Genomic DNA, 13098 nt, shown 5'->3' on the forward strand with positions numbered 1-13098 from the left:
CTCCTCCTCCACCACCACCACCACCACCACCCCACCACACGCCCCGCCCCCACTTTCTTTATTCACGACCTCAGGGATGCTAGGCAAGCCTTTGGGACTGAGCAAGACCCCAGTCCCCAGCAGCCAGCCACCTTGAAGGCACCACAAATACAAAGGCAATGAGGCAAACAGAAGGAGACCACACAGATCCAAGAGCCAGGCAAGGACAGTATTAATGCTGTCCTCCAACTGAATAGCTGGAGAAGCAGGACAGTGGCAGTGGATGCTGTCCAGTGGAACGGTCTCCAAGTACCTTCTGGAAGGGGTGCATCATCAGGAAAGGTTCTGTGGAGCTCTGTCCACCCCCCCACCCCCACCCTACCCCCCGCCCGCAGGGAAGCTTCAGGCTGAACTTGCCAGCAGAACTGGAGCCCAACTTAGGAGGGGAAAGACAATCCTTCCCAGGAGGTACAGGGGAAAGAGGAGGCCACAAGGTTCCCAGCTCCGCCTGCCCCCAGCTTGTAGGATCCCTGTATACCTTCTCCTCTCTGCTTGCCACACAGAGGGGGAGGCCTGGCAAGTGGTTTATGCTTCCTGTGACAGAGTGCTGCCTCACAGCGGAGGTGAGTGGAGGGCACACCCTCTTTTTAATCAAGATCACAATCTCAGTGGAGGCTTCCCCCTGTGATCTTTTCATCTGAAGAATGACTCAGTTTCCCTCAGTTCACCCTCCCTGAGCTAGCGAGAGGCCTTGAGGTGTAGAAGAGGTGCAGGAGAGGAAACGCCACAGGACAGAAGGTGAGGACAAGAGACACAGGAGCTGACAGGTCTCTTCTGCTTTGGCTTTAGAACACAGGCCTCACCCAAGTATGGCTGAGAGCCACTGCAGAGACAAAGTATGTGGTAAGGAATCTATCCTCCCTGCAGCTACCTTGTGGAATTCAAGTCCTTAGAGGACAGTAGGCTAATGGTCTCATCAGGGTATCTAACCCTGGGTCAGCCTCATAGCGTCTACACTTACCCCTGCAGATGCCACACACCGCTCACCTGCCCCCTTGAAAACCATGCTGACTCTGCACCTTCGCTGTCCACCAGCTCCAACGCCCTATCCAAACGGCCAACTTGTACGTGCTCAGACAAGCCCTCCCTCTGGCTTCCTCGTCCTCAGTCATCAGGTACTGGTGACGCCAGCACATGTGCTGCCAGGCCTTGATGAGCACCTTTTGATGAGCGTGAGCCTCCAGCTTTTACAACCTTGTCCCTGAAGCCTCTTGCCTGGTAACTGGGCACACAGGGTACCCCTTAGGAATCAGTACTAATGGGACGTGGCCCTCCAACCCACATCCTCTGGATCAGGACCTGCCTTCACATGCTACCCAAGGCGGCTCATATGCGCCATGGGGTCATGAAGAAGGCTCTAGATCTAGTTCTCAACCTGTGGGTCATGACCCCTTTGAGGGTCTTGAATGACCCTTTCACAGAGGTCACCTAAGACCACCCTGCATATCAAACACTTATGATTCATAAAGTAGCAAAATTAGTTATGAATATGAAAATACTCATATGGTTAGGGGTCATGGCAACGTGAGGAACTGTATTAAAGGGTCACAGCATTAGCGAGGTTGAGAACCACTGCTCTAGATCAATGGCTCTCCATGGTGGCTGTGTATACCCCCATAGCTAGCTGTGTTGCTGAAGCCTCCCCAAATGATTTTCCTGGAGGCTAAGATGTAGACCCTGGTCCAGGAGGGGAAATGGCCTGAGCACAGAGCTCTGAATGGTATACCTAGTCCCAACCTACGGGCCCCTAGTTTGCAGCACAATGCCCATCACAGAGCTATGTCTACAGAATTCCATCCAAAACACCCTCAGGCCTAACTGTGATTAAAGTCATGAACCATTAGTGACTATTCTATCCTTAGCCCAGAACTTGCACATCCCTGACTACAATTATGCAATTGAGTCACAAAGGGTCAGACTTCAGAGGGAACAGGGAAAGACAGAATGAATTATAAGAAGCTGTTTCTTGGGCCGGATGCCTCAGTGGTTGAGAGCGGTGGCCACTCTTACACCGGCCTTTGGTTCAATTCCCAACACCCACATGGCAGCTAACAACAGTCACGAATATATGGTAGGTACGCGTACATACCTGCAGGCAAGGAAAACATCCACACACACAAAATAAAAGCAAATTAACATTTTAAATCTTCCTCACCAAGAGATCAGGATGGTCACACAAGGAGGAGGAGCCTGGAGAGGGCAGGGCAGAGTAGGCTAAGAGTGACCTGGGCGGTCCCTCAAACTCCAGGCTAGGGCCCAACTCCTTCAATAGAGGCCATAACAACACAGCATTGTTCTCTAAGAATGAGGCCAAGCCTTTCCTCTCATTTCATAAAGAAGGGAACTGAGGTCCAGAGGAATTGGCAAGGCCAGGCTGGGACACCAGTTAGGGACAGCAAAAAAGGGCCCAGCCTCCACTTCTGGATCAGTGCTCTCCCGCCACACAGCTCTGCTGCAAGCACAAGTCTCTGGACCAGCTGTGGAGGCAGGGAATGGGTTGTTTATCAGCCATGACCTCGTCACACAGCAGTAGTTAGGGGTCACGCAGAGTGGTTAGGGGTTTGCATCCTGGAGACCTGCATTTGGATCCCAGTTCTGACAACCTGTGTTATAGTCAAGCCAAGGATTAGAACCAACAGCTCCCTGTAAAAGCCCTGTGATCATGAAATGGGATAATGCCTGCCAGGCCCTTCATATAATACCTAGCACAAAGTAAGAAGGATTCTAACCATGTGAACAAACACTGGAACCACATAGGCCATCACTGAGGAGCCCTCCCTGCCACACCATGCTGTTGTTGCTCTGCCCAGGAGACCCTGTTCTGGCTCCATAGCAGCCCAGCACAATAGGTCCTAGCCGCTCCAATTCAGTGAGCACTCCCAGAGGAGTGAGGAATTCAAGAGCTTTAAGCAGCCAGGCAGGTAAATAAACCATGCAGCTCGCACACAGGGACCCAGCAAGCTAAGAAGCACTACCCAACATAGAAGTTCACACTTGGTTTCAGGGGGGGCAGGAGAGAGATACTTCATGCAACTGGGCCAAGACGCCACTTGGCAACTTCTGACACACCTCTCCCGCCATGTGCTTTCCTGCACATACTCTCGTCCTCTTTCCGAAACCACCCTGGGGCATCCTGAAGATGAAGGCTGTCACAGTCACTATCCAGTCACCTCAAGGGACCTAGAATAGTACTGACCTCGTGGGGAAATCTCCCTCGTGGAGCGACTGAGGCAACTCCAGTCCCAGTACCCCCAGCATCTCTGAGCTCTTACAGGTCACAGGTTTTCCGCTCCAACCCTGGGACCAAGCTGCATTACATAGGTGAGCTAAGGGATCACTGGTGACTTGGTGAGCAGAGGACTTGCCTGGTGGGTTTTTCTTTTTGAGCTGGAGTCTCACTCCACTGCCCAGGCTGGTTTTGAACTCCTGTATTCAGGGGATCCTTCTGCCCCAGCTAGCCTTTACAGTGCTCCGGTTACCGGTGCATACCTCCAAACCCAGGGCAGGGTTTTCTTACCTATGTTTGCTCGTGAGCCACCTAGGAAGATATGACCTAGGCACAGAGCATATGGAATATGCTACAGTCCGGTATCATTGTTTTTAAGAAGTCTAGACTTTGTACCCTGTACCTCAAACTTTCTTGGCACCTCTTAGAAGCAGCATAAAACATAAAAAGAATAACAAGATTCAAGCACAACAGACAAGCTGGGTATGGTGGAACATGCCCTTAATCAGAAGCCAGCCTGGTCTACAGAGAGAGTTCCAGGACAGCCAGAGCTACATGGAGAAACCCCTTCTTGAATCAGCCCTGTCTAGGCAGGTAAACTCTTTTAGGATCTTTGCTATTTTTAATCTGTAAATGCTAATAACGATAGTCTCCTCAAAAAGACCACAACTCGAATTAAACACCCTCACATTTGCACACTACTGAGCACTTCACAGCCAAGGCAGCTGCCCTAGCGGTGTGGTTACTGATCGACCACTTGACAAATGGTTGCCGTGCGTGCGTCTTCTGAGAAGCAAGAAGTGCTGTCCCAAGAGCGAAGCACACCAGAGCTCAAGAAGTTAGCACACACACACACAGTCAACAACTCCATTAACACGATTTTACACTGGTTATGTGAATTATTAATTATATTCTGAAATGTATTAACTAAAGCATGAATAAATTATTCCACTTGCATATTTTTACATTCCTGAGATGTGACTGTTAGAAAAGTTTAATTAACAAATGTGACTTGCATTATTTCTCTTTTGGAGAGCCCAGGTTGGCCTAGTGCCCGGCACACAGAAAGCATTCCAAAAGGTGGCTTCCACCCACTACAGATGGGATGTCAGGGGCTGCGGCTGCATCCCCTTCCTCTAGCAAACCCCAGCCCCTTCGTTCATTCATGTAGTAAACACTTATAGTGCCTGGCCTGCTGAGACGCTGTGGGTGCACGCAGCAACATCAGGTAAGGCCTTCTTCCTCGTGGGCATTCCTGCCTACTGGGACAGGCAGACGTCAATCAACACTTTCAAACTGTTGCAAAGCTTCTGATGTGTAGGAACACCAGAATGTTCAGAGTGCCGCACCAGGGTCAGAACTCGGGACCCCGGAAGCCTTCGGAAGGAAGACTGGGAGAATGGAAAAAAAAAAAAAAAGTTTACTAGACTAGACCGAGGGGCGGACTCTGAGGGTGGCCAGAGCGAGGGATGGAGAAGGACTAGAACCAGGCCGGGGAGCAGCCTATGCCTAGGGAGGGCGGCGAAGGACCAGATCTGCAGGGCGCGGGGAAGAGGGGAGAGTGGAGACCAGCGCCGGAGCACCCCGGGCATTGCAGTGCTGCGGGAAGAAGCGAATGAGAGAGGCCTGAACCGAAGCTAGGCAGTGGAGAAGGAAAGAAGAGGGCCGGTACCGACGGCAGGGGGATTACCGGATCGGCACCGTGCCCGGGCTTGGAGGTCGGGCAGATGCTGCCCTCCGCCTCAACCCCAACCTCGGTCCCTGGCTCCCAACCCTCAACACTCTGTCTCTCTGCCTCGAGCCCCGAGCGTCCCTCACTCACCCGGCGCCCGCCGAGGCCCAGCTCCGCGCCCGCGTCCCGCCGCCGCTCCACTGGCCCCGTCTGCCCCGCCCTCATGAAGCCCCGCCCCGCGAAGGGCGGCCCGGGCTTCTATTGCTCCGCTTTGCTGTCAAGATGAAAATTCTCGCTTTCATTGGGTTGTTTGTCTGTCACTAAAGGGAAGGCGGGCCTAACTGAGGGCGCGGGCTGGAGCGACGCCGGCCGGCCCCTCCCCTCCGCGGAGGCCTCTTAAAGAGACAGACTATCATTCTTCTGCAGGCTATTGGGTCTGAAGGAACGTGATTTCCCAGCAGACACTAGAGGCTGCTCCCCACCCAAACTTTTTTTTTTCTCTTTTATTTCTGTACACAGCCTCCGGGTGAAGGAGGTTGGAGGGGCGGGGAGGGGGCGCGCTCTGGGTCCTTGCGACCCATTGTTGTAAGGAGCAAGCTGTCCTCTGGTGATGCTCACCTGATCCGACTCAAGGATGGGAATAGCTGATTTAGGGAACTGAGTGGGAGGTGACAGTCGTGTCAGAGGCTATGAGCAGCCGCGGCTGCTCACTACGGAGATGGAGCTAATTATACCGGCACCCAGGGCTGACCGTGGGCGCTGAGCAGAGGCAGAGGGGTACAGCTCAGCTGTGCTGTTGGTAGGGATCCGTGGGAGGTGGCGTTCGTCATCGCACCTGCGGATCTAACAAGGCCGGGCACAGCGCCAAGGACTCACTCCTGCCATCTCCCTTAAAGCTCACAGCAGCCTGGTAGGGAGGGCTAGTATGCGATCCCCAGTTGCAGAAGAAAAGACTAGGGGTCTTATGGGACCAACTAACTATACAACCGGTGACTATACAGCAAGACGCGATCTCCCTGTCTAATTCCTAATTTTGTGTTTTTAATCGTTTCTCTTAGCAGATCCTTAGGACAATGCCAGAAGACAGACATTTTGTTATCCATTCTGTAGAGAATCGGCTGCTCAGCAGAGAGTTGGAAATAATGGCTACCATTTACTGTCTTTGAAGCTGTTTTACAGGCACGGTTACACTGACTCCTGCAAATGTCTTCGAATTGAAACGGATTCTTATCAGCTGGTGAACAGGATGGTGTCCAGGAAGCAAAGTTCCCCTCCCACAATCACAGTGCTAATAAGGCCTTTGCAGGGGCGGGCCAGTCACACTTCCAATAGGTTCCCGTACTGCGTGCTTCCAGCCGCTCTCTGTCTTTGTTTTAGTGAAAGCCACCCCGGATAAATGCATATGGCCGTGTTCCAACATAGCTCTACTCTGAAACACAGAGTAGCCACCCTCATCTGTAGCACTATTCTGGACCCCAGACTCTGCTGCCCTGTGGGAGCCTCATGCGACCCTATCAGATTCACATTATTTTCCCTTATTGTCCTCCACAGTCTCGTGAGCATCGTCTTTGTGGTGGGTTGTTTATTTCTTTGTTTGTGCGCCTGTTTTGAAACAGGGTGTTGCAGGAACGTTTAAACAGATGTGTCCCCATTTCCCCTCCCCAATTTGGCACCAATGACCAACCAAAGAGTATTCCGTTCAGTCAGTCCAACTTGGGGAACCAATGAGGTCCTTGATGTCACCTTCAGACCACAGAGGTCTTGGTTTGCTTTTCCATTGCTGTGCTAAAACATCACAGACAAAGGCAACTCGGGGGAGGAAAGGGTTTGTTTGGCCTGCACCTCCACAGTCTACAGCTGAGGGAAATCAGGGCAGGAAGTCAAGTCAACACCCAAGAAGCAGAGGCCAAGAAGAAGCGCTCCTTACTGGCTTACTCCAGGTAGCTTGCTCCATCCACTTTTCTTATACAACCCAGGAGTGGTGCTGTCCACCGTGGGCTGGGCCCTCCCACATCCATCACCAATCAAGAAAAGGCTCCACAGACTTGCTTAAAAACCCTAATCTAATGGAGGCATGTTCTCAACTGAGGTGTCCCCTTCCCAGATGACCCTAGCTTGTGTCAGGTTGACAAAAGCTAACCGGCACAGTGGGTGAGGGATCCTTTACAGAAGTGGGGGGGGGGGACACCAAGAGCCACACCACCAGAAAGTCTCACCTCACCACCAATGATGGCTTTCCTATAGTCCTCCCCTCTTCAACCAGCTTCCCACTCTATACACTACAAAGCCATGCGCGATCAGGACACAATCCCGCATAACTGGCTGAGCAATCTACCACCCTTCATGATGGGCTTCAGTGAGCCTCCTGCCCTGGGATTAGCCCGTGTCTTCCCCGACCCGAGGAGGTCAGGCCCTGTCCTCTGGCCTTTTCTTAGCAGCATGGGATGTTCTGCAGCTCCTCTCAGACAACATCCCCTTGCTCCCTCTGGCTCCTCAGTTACCTCAGCACCTCTCTTTCCCTGAGCCCCCAGGATACTTACTCAGCAACCTTTAAGATCGTTTAGAACAGAGCCTGCTGGAAATTAGACTTTTGTGGGCAGTGACTTCGTGGGATTTGCTAGCTGTCTGACACTGACCCTTCTCCCTGCTTCTGTAGTAACATGGCTGCCCCACCCTTACCCCGTGACTCACTTCCCAGCTTCATGTGTGACAGAGACCAAAAGCCAGCTGGGTACCTCTTTCTCAGCAGTGGACGCGAAGGCATGATACCTCAGGCTGAGGTGTGAAGTCAGCTGGCATAGCCTCCCTATTCTTCCTCCTTGTGGGCGGCACTCAGCCTTGACCCTGCAATAGCTATGATGTGCCCGGGTAGTGACAGAGCCACCATGTAGAGAATGCCATTGTCCCCATGGAAGGTAGAGAAGGCGCTCCACTGCCACAGAACACTCACTTAGAGACAGTTGTCTTGTTCCTTGTCAGTGACTTTTGAGGTTCTATTTGGTCTCAGAGTCACTATGTAGCAGAGGATGACCTGGAACGCTTCCTGACACTCCCCCCTGCCCCCCCACCAGCTCTGTCTGAGACTTTAAAGAGCTGAACCTGCACTTCCATTGCCTTGGGAGAGAGCCTCTTTAACATTTGTATCTCCAGCTCCTCATCCTCCTCTGCCTGGTTCTAACCATACTCAGTACCCCTGTTCCCAGGAACATTCGCTATGAGACTTGCAATTCTTTTTCTTTTGGTCTCTGCCTGTGGGTTCTTAGGTGTATGAGATTTAATGAGGTTTTCTTTCCAGGTTATGTGAGTCTTACAAAAAAAAAAAAAAAAAAAAAATTCACAATGATGATCCTAGCAAGATGACTCAAAGGCTAAAGGTACTTGCTTCTGCGCCTAATGAACTGAGTTCGATTCTGTGGACCCACATGCTGTAAAAAGAGAACTGATTCCTGCAAATTGTCCTCTGACCCCCACACTCATAGCCTGACAGAAAATCAATCAGTCCATTAATGTAGCAAAAACATTGTCTAAAGAGTCCCGGACAGAGCTGGAGGTGTGGCTCAGTTGGTGGCGAAGGCTGTCTTTAGCGGTACAGGAGCTTCCTGGAAGGCTTAGTGTCTAACTCACAGGGTGACAGGAAACAGCAGAGACCAGAGATACATTGAGAGCTCAAGTTGCCAAAAGACTTGGTTCTGTCCCTTTTTCCCCCTCCTCGTGAAGAACGTTCTATGATCAGAGTCAGAGTCCTGACACCCGAGCTTGTGCTTCCTTCTTTTAGATAAGCTGCCCCTAATAGGCAACTCCACTCTGCACAAAAGTTTTCCAGCCTGCTCCCCCATGCTCCCCCAGCTCAACCACAGGACAGCTGAGGTCAGGTCCCCTGCCTGCAGCTGTGGGTGAATCAGTGGAGTAACTCAGCTGAGAGTCACAAGAGCATGAACCCAACACACTGCTGTAGTACAGACCTCTCTGCTGATGTAAACCTGTCAGAAACCATCTAAGAAAGGCTCCAGCCAGCAAGTGAGTTTCCTGGGGGATAGCCTGCTGTTTCCCACGGCTGCAACAGGTGCACTCTGAAAAGACCCAGCCCCAGAGACCTCATCCCAGGATTGTTTCTCGCTGCTCATGTGTTAGTATGTGTGAGTGTGTCTATGTGTCTGTGTGTCTGTGTGTCTTTCCTGCTATTATCATATAGCCTAATTATTCTTGGGCATAAGCCCACTCTCTTGGGCAAATTTGCTCCAGATCAACAAGAAGATAAGCTTTCATGAATGAATGACTTTATAGAATTCCCAACTGGATTCAAATAATTTTAGGAAGTTTAAAGAGATGGTTTTAGTTGTTTTGCCAGAAAGATGTGAGAAAGTCAGAATCAAGAATAGAATATGCCCCTTCCTCATAGAATAGATAGTAGAGGTTGCATAATAAGAAATACAATGAGTCTTCATAAATTGCACTAAGAAGGGAAGCAGGTGTGGGACAGATTTGTGATCAAGGAAAAGCACTCATGCTTTTCAGGTCCAAGGATGAAGCCACAGGTGTATGTGAAACTGTTGCTTTGAACTTATAATGAGCTTATAGAATGAAGCATTGCTTGGAACTTACTATCAACATCCTTCTGTAACTCCCCTTTTGAGTAACATTTTATCCATGAGGTAATTTTATAAAGAACTTTTGTCAGGTTGGAGAGATGACTCAGTGGTCAAGAGCACTGAATGCTCTTCCAGAGGTCCCGAGTTCAAGTCCCAGCAACCATATGGTGGTTCACAACCACCTATCATGGGCTCCAGTGCCCTCTTCTAGCATGTCTGAAGAAAGCTATAGTGTCTTTATATATATATATACATATACACAAAGTAAATAATTTTTTTTAAAAAGAACTTTTGTCTATAAGGTATAAATTTCCAGAGAGAAGAAATAAAATATGGAATTTGAGGCTCTGCCCCATCCACCATCTTTATATATGTATGTGTCTCTGTCCATATGTATGTGCATGCACATGTATGTAGATATATGTATAGGCATATAGTATGCATGAACATGTGTGAGAATTGATGAAACAGGTGGTCAGGCCTAGCCAAAGTGTGTTTGTGTGTGTTAGTATGTGTGTCTGTGTGTCTGTGTGTATGCTTGACTTTCTTCTTTATCTTTTTTCTCTGACTCTCAGAGAGTTAATGAATTCCGAGCTGAGCCTCTCTCCTAACCAGCAAGAGGCCCTTGAGTCAGAGAGATAAGAGCTCAAATAACTAAACTTCTTAATCCCTTGCTGCTATCAGCAGGAGTTAATTGCCAGAAGCCAGTGACTTTGGGGCACAAAATAGTAAAGAGTTAAAGAAAGAGAAAAATTACCAAAAGTAAGCAATCTTTGCTCCCACAATGGCTGGCATCTCTCCTGTCTTCCTCAGTTTGCCCTGTGATGCCAGGCCGGACCTCAGCGTATACCCTCAGGTGAGATTCTAGATCTTTCTGAGACGCCATGCAATGGGACAATAATAGTGCCAGCTTCAATGGATGTTCGTTAGGACACACTTGGTACATGTACTGGGGGTATGAAGCACTTGGTACAGTACTGGGGTCATAAAAGGACCTCAGTTCATCATACGCTTCCAATTTGTGTGTGCATACCCATGTACATACTTAAGTGAACCTCTGTGTGTGAGTGTGTGTGGGGGCAGAACTGATACCTGGTGTCTGCCTGTCTTGCTTTCTGCCTTTTTTAACTACTAGTGGTGTGTAGGGAGGATACTACCGTGGTGTGTGTGCATGTGAGGTCAGAGGGTAGCATTCAGGAGTTGCTTCTTTCTTTCTACCATGTCTTCCAGGTATCAAAGTCAAACTGTCAGGCTTGTTCAGCAAGTCCTTTCCCTGCAGAGCCGTCTTGCGCGGGGGGGGGGGGGGGGCTCCACCTTTTCTGAGATAGCATCTCTCACTGAACGGAGTCTCACTGTTTTGGCCACAATGGCCGGCCAATGAGCTCCCAGGATCCACCTGTCTTCTCCACTCTACCCCCGCCATGTCCGTGCTGGAGTACAGATGTGGTAACACTGAGTTTTTATGTGGGTTCCGGGAATCCCACCCCAGCTCCTCACTTTACCCGATGAACCATTTCCTTAGCCCCAAGCTTCAAACTGTTCAGTGTTTACTGAGAGAACTGCCCCTAGTTTTTTAGTTCCCCTATAATGACATCTGAAAGTGGAACACAGGGACACGCCCCCTCCCAGTTCCCTAATCCCTTTGACCTACTTTTGTACAGTTCATCATTCCCCAACCCCACCCCACGTCCTCACTCCCCATCTTGCCCAGCAGCTCCCTCATTTATTCCCTGTCTTCAACTCTGATGCCCTCTCCCCTCCCCAGTTACTGCCAAGAAGCATCTCAGCCCTCCTTAGACCCGGGCCCAGCGCTGCATGGGCCAGAGCAAACTACAACATCCTCACAGCTGGGCAATGCCGCTGTACCATGTGGCCTGAGGCAGCACGCAGAGGCCCCAGGGCATCTTCTCATCTCAGTTTGTGAGTCCTCATCCTCTTAGTTGTGACTTCTTGTTTTAACAGGGTGGAGGGAAGAAACCATAAACTAAAAACCAACCTCTTCTCTTCCCAGCCTCACAGTGCCCCCTACTCCCCTGCTCCTCTCTCCTCACCAGAAACATCTCTCTTCCCAGATCACTGCAGCTACCTGCTCCCAATCCCTGGTGTCACCACCTCTGTTTTGGACCTTATTATATTAGTCATTTTCCTCATTGCTTCTGGGGGAAAAAAGAAAAAAAAGAAAAATGAACAAAAGCAACTTAAGGAAGTATCTACTTCGGCTCACAGTTCAAGGGAACAAACAGTCTGTTATGGTGGGGAAGGAAGGTGTCGTGGCTGGTCACATTGTATCTGCAGTCAGGAATCAGAGGGAGACAACACTGGTTCTCAGCTCTATTTCTCCGTTTTATTCAGCCCAGGATGCCAGTCCGTGGGATGGCGTCACCCACACTCCGAGTGGGTCTTCCCACCTTAGTTAACCCAGTCTGGAAACTTCCTCACAGATGTGCTCAGAGACCTGTCTCCTAGGTGATTCTAGATTCTGTAAGTTGGCCACCAACATTAACTGTTATTAGAACTTGAGTATCCCCAAAGGCTCAGTCCTCAGCCTGGTGCTATTTAGAAAGTGGTGGCTACCTGAAAGAGGCATGGCCTAGGGGAGGTTTTAGGTCACTGGGGTTATGTCCTCCAAGGGCACAGTGGGACAACAGTCTCTTCCCAATTTCTAGACATAGCTATGACTTGAGCAGGCCTCCTCCACCACCAGCTCAGACCACCACATCACCACAGGTCTAAAAAGCAATAGTGCCCACCCACCACGGACTGGAATCTTCCAGACTGTGAACTAAGAGAAACCTTTTCCTTTCTTAAGCTGGTGGAAAAATCGGAAAAATCTGGTGGCTGTCCCAGAGGTATTTGACTGTATAGACTGAGAAAGGTTAAATAAAAGGGAGGATCCCATCTTTGTGGCCATGGAGAAGCCATCAACCATGCTGGAAAAGATGAGGCTGCTTTGAGATCCCCCCAGACTTCTGTAAGCAACCCATGCTCTGTAAGTAAGCGCAAAAAATTCACTGGTGCATTGTACTTTGGTTTGTCATTGGGGACATAAGGAGGGGGCAGAGAATGTTTCTGTCCCCTCCTAGAGGGAATTTTCATGACAGACTCTCCAGAGTCTTTTTTGTTGTTAATACAAGGTCTCACATAACTCAGAGTAGACTTGAACTCTCACCTCCACCATTCCTGACTTTAATTTTTCACCCCTTTAATTTTAAAATTTACTTCCTTCTGGTCATATTCATGTGTGTTTATGTGTGTGTACATGTGTGCGTGTGGGTGTTCAAGTCATGGTTCCATTGCTGTGAAGAGACACCATGACCACAGCAACTCTTCTTTTTTGTTTGTTTTGGTTTTGGTTTTGGTTTTTCAAGACAGGGTTTCTCTGTGTAGCCCTGGCTGTCCTGGAACTCACTTGTAGACCAGGCTGGCCTCAAACTCAGAAATCCACCTGCCTCTGCCTCCCTAGTGCTGGGATTAAAGGTGTGCGCCACCACACCTGGTCTTAAAGCAAACTTTGTTTTTGTTTCTGTTTTTTGTTTTGTTTTGTTTTTTGTTTTTGTTTTTTTTTTTTGAGA

The 13098-nt window shown here is 49.7% G+C and overlaps 1 protein-coding gene across 2 annotated transcripts in view; it reads right to left on the reverse strand.

Moving 5' to 3' along the window:
• Elmo2 (engulfment and cell motility 2) overlaps positions 1-5143 on the reverse strand; it is a 39351-nt gene extending 34208 nt beyond the window's left edge. For both annotated transcript variants that reach the window (XM_021194793.1, XM_021194792.1), the window contains exon 1: positions 5088-5143. The gene's annotated coding sequence lies outside the window, so the exon portion shown is untranslated. The remainder of the gene's footprint in view (positions 1-5087) is intronic.
• Between the last annotated feature and the right edge of the window lie 7955 nt (positions 5144-13098).

The sequence above is a fragment of the Mus pahari genome, chromosome 3 (genome assembly GCF_900095145.1).
Source record: "Mus pahari chromosome 3, PAHARI_EIJ_v1.1, whole genome shotgun sequence".
Lineage (NCBI taxonomy): Eukaryota > Metazoa > Chordata > Mammalia > Rodentia > Muridae > Mus > Mus pahari.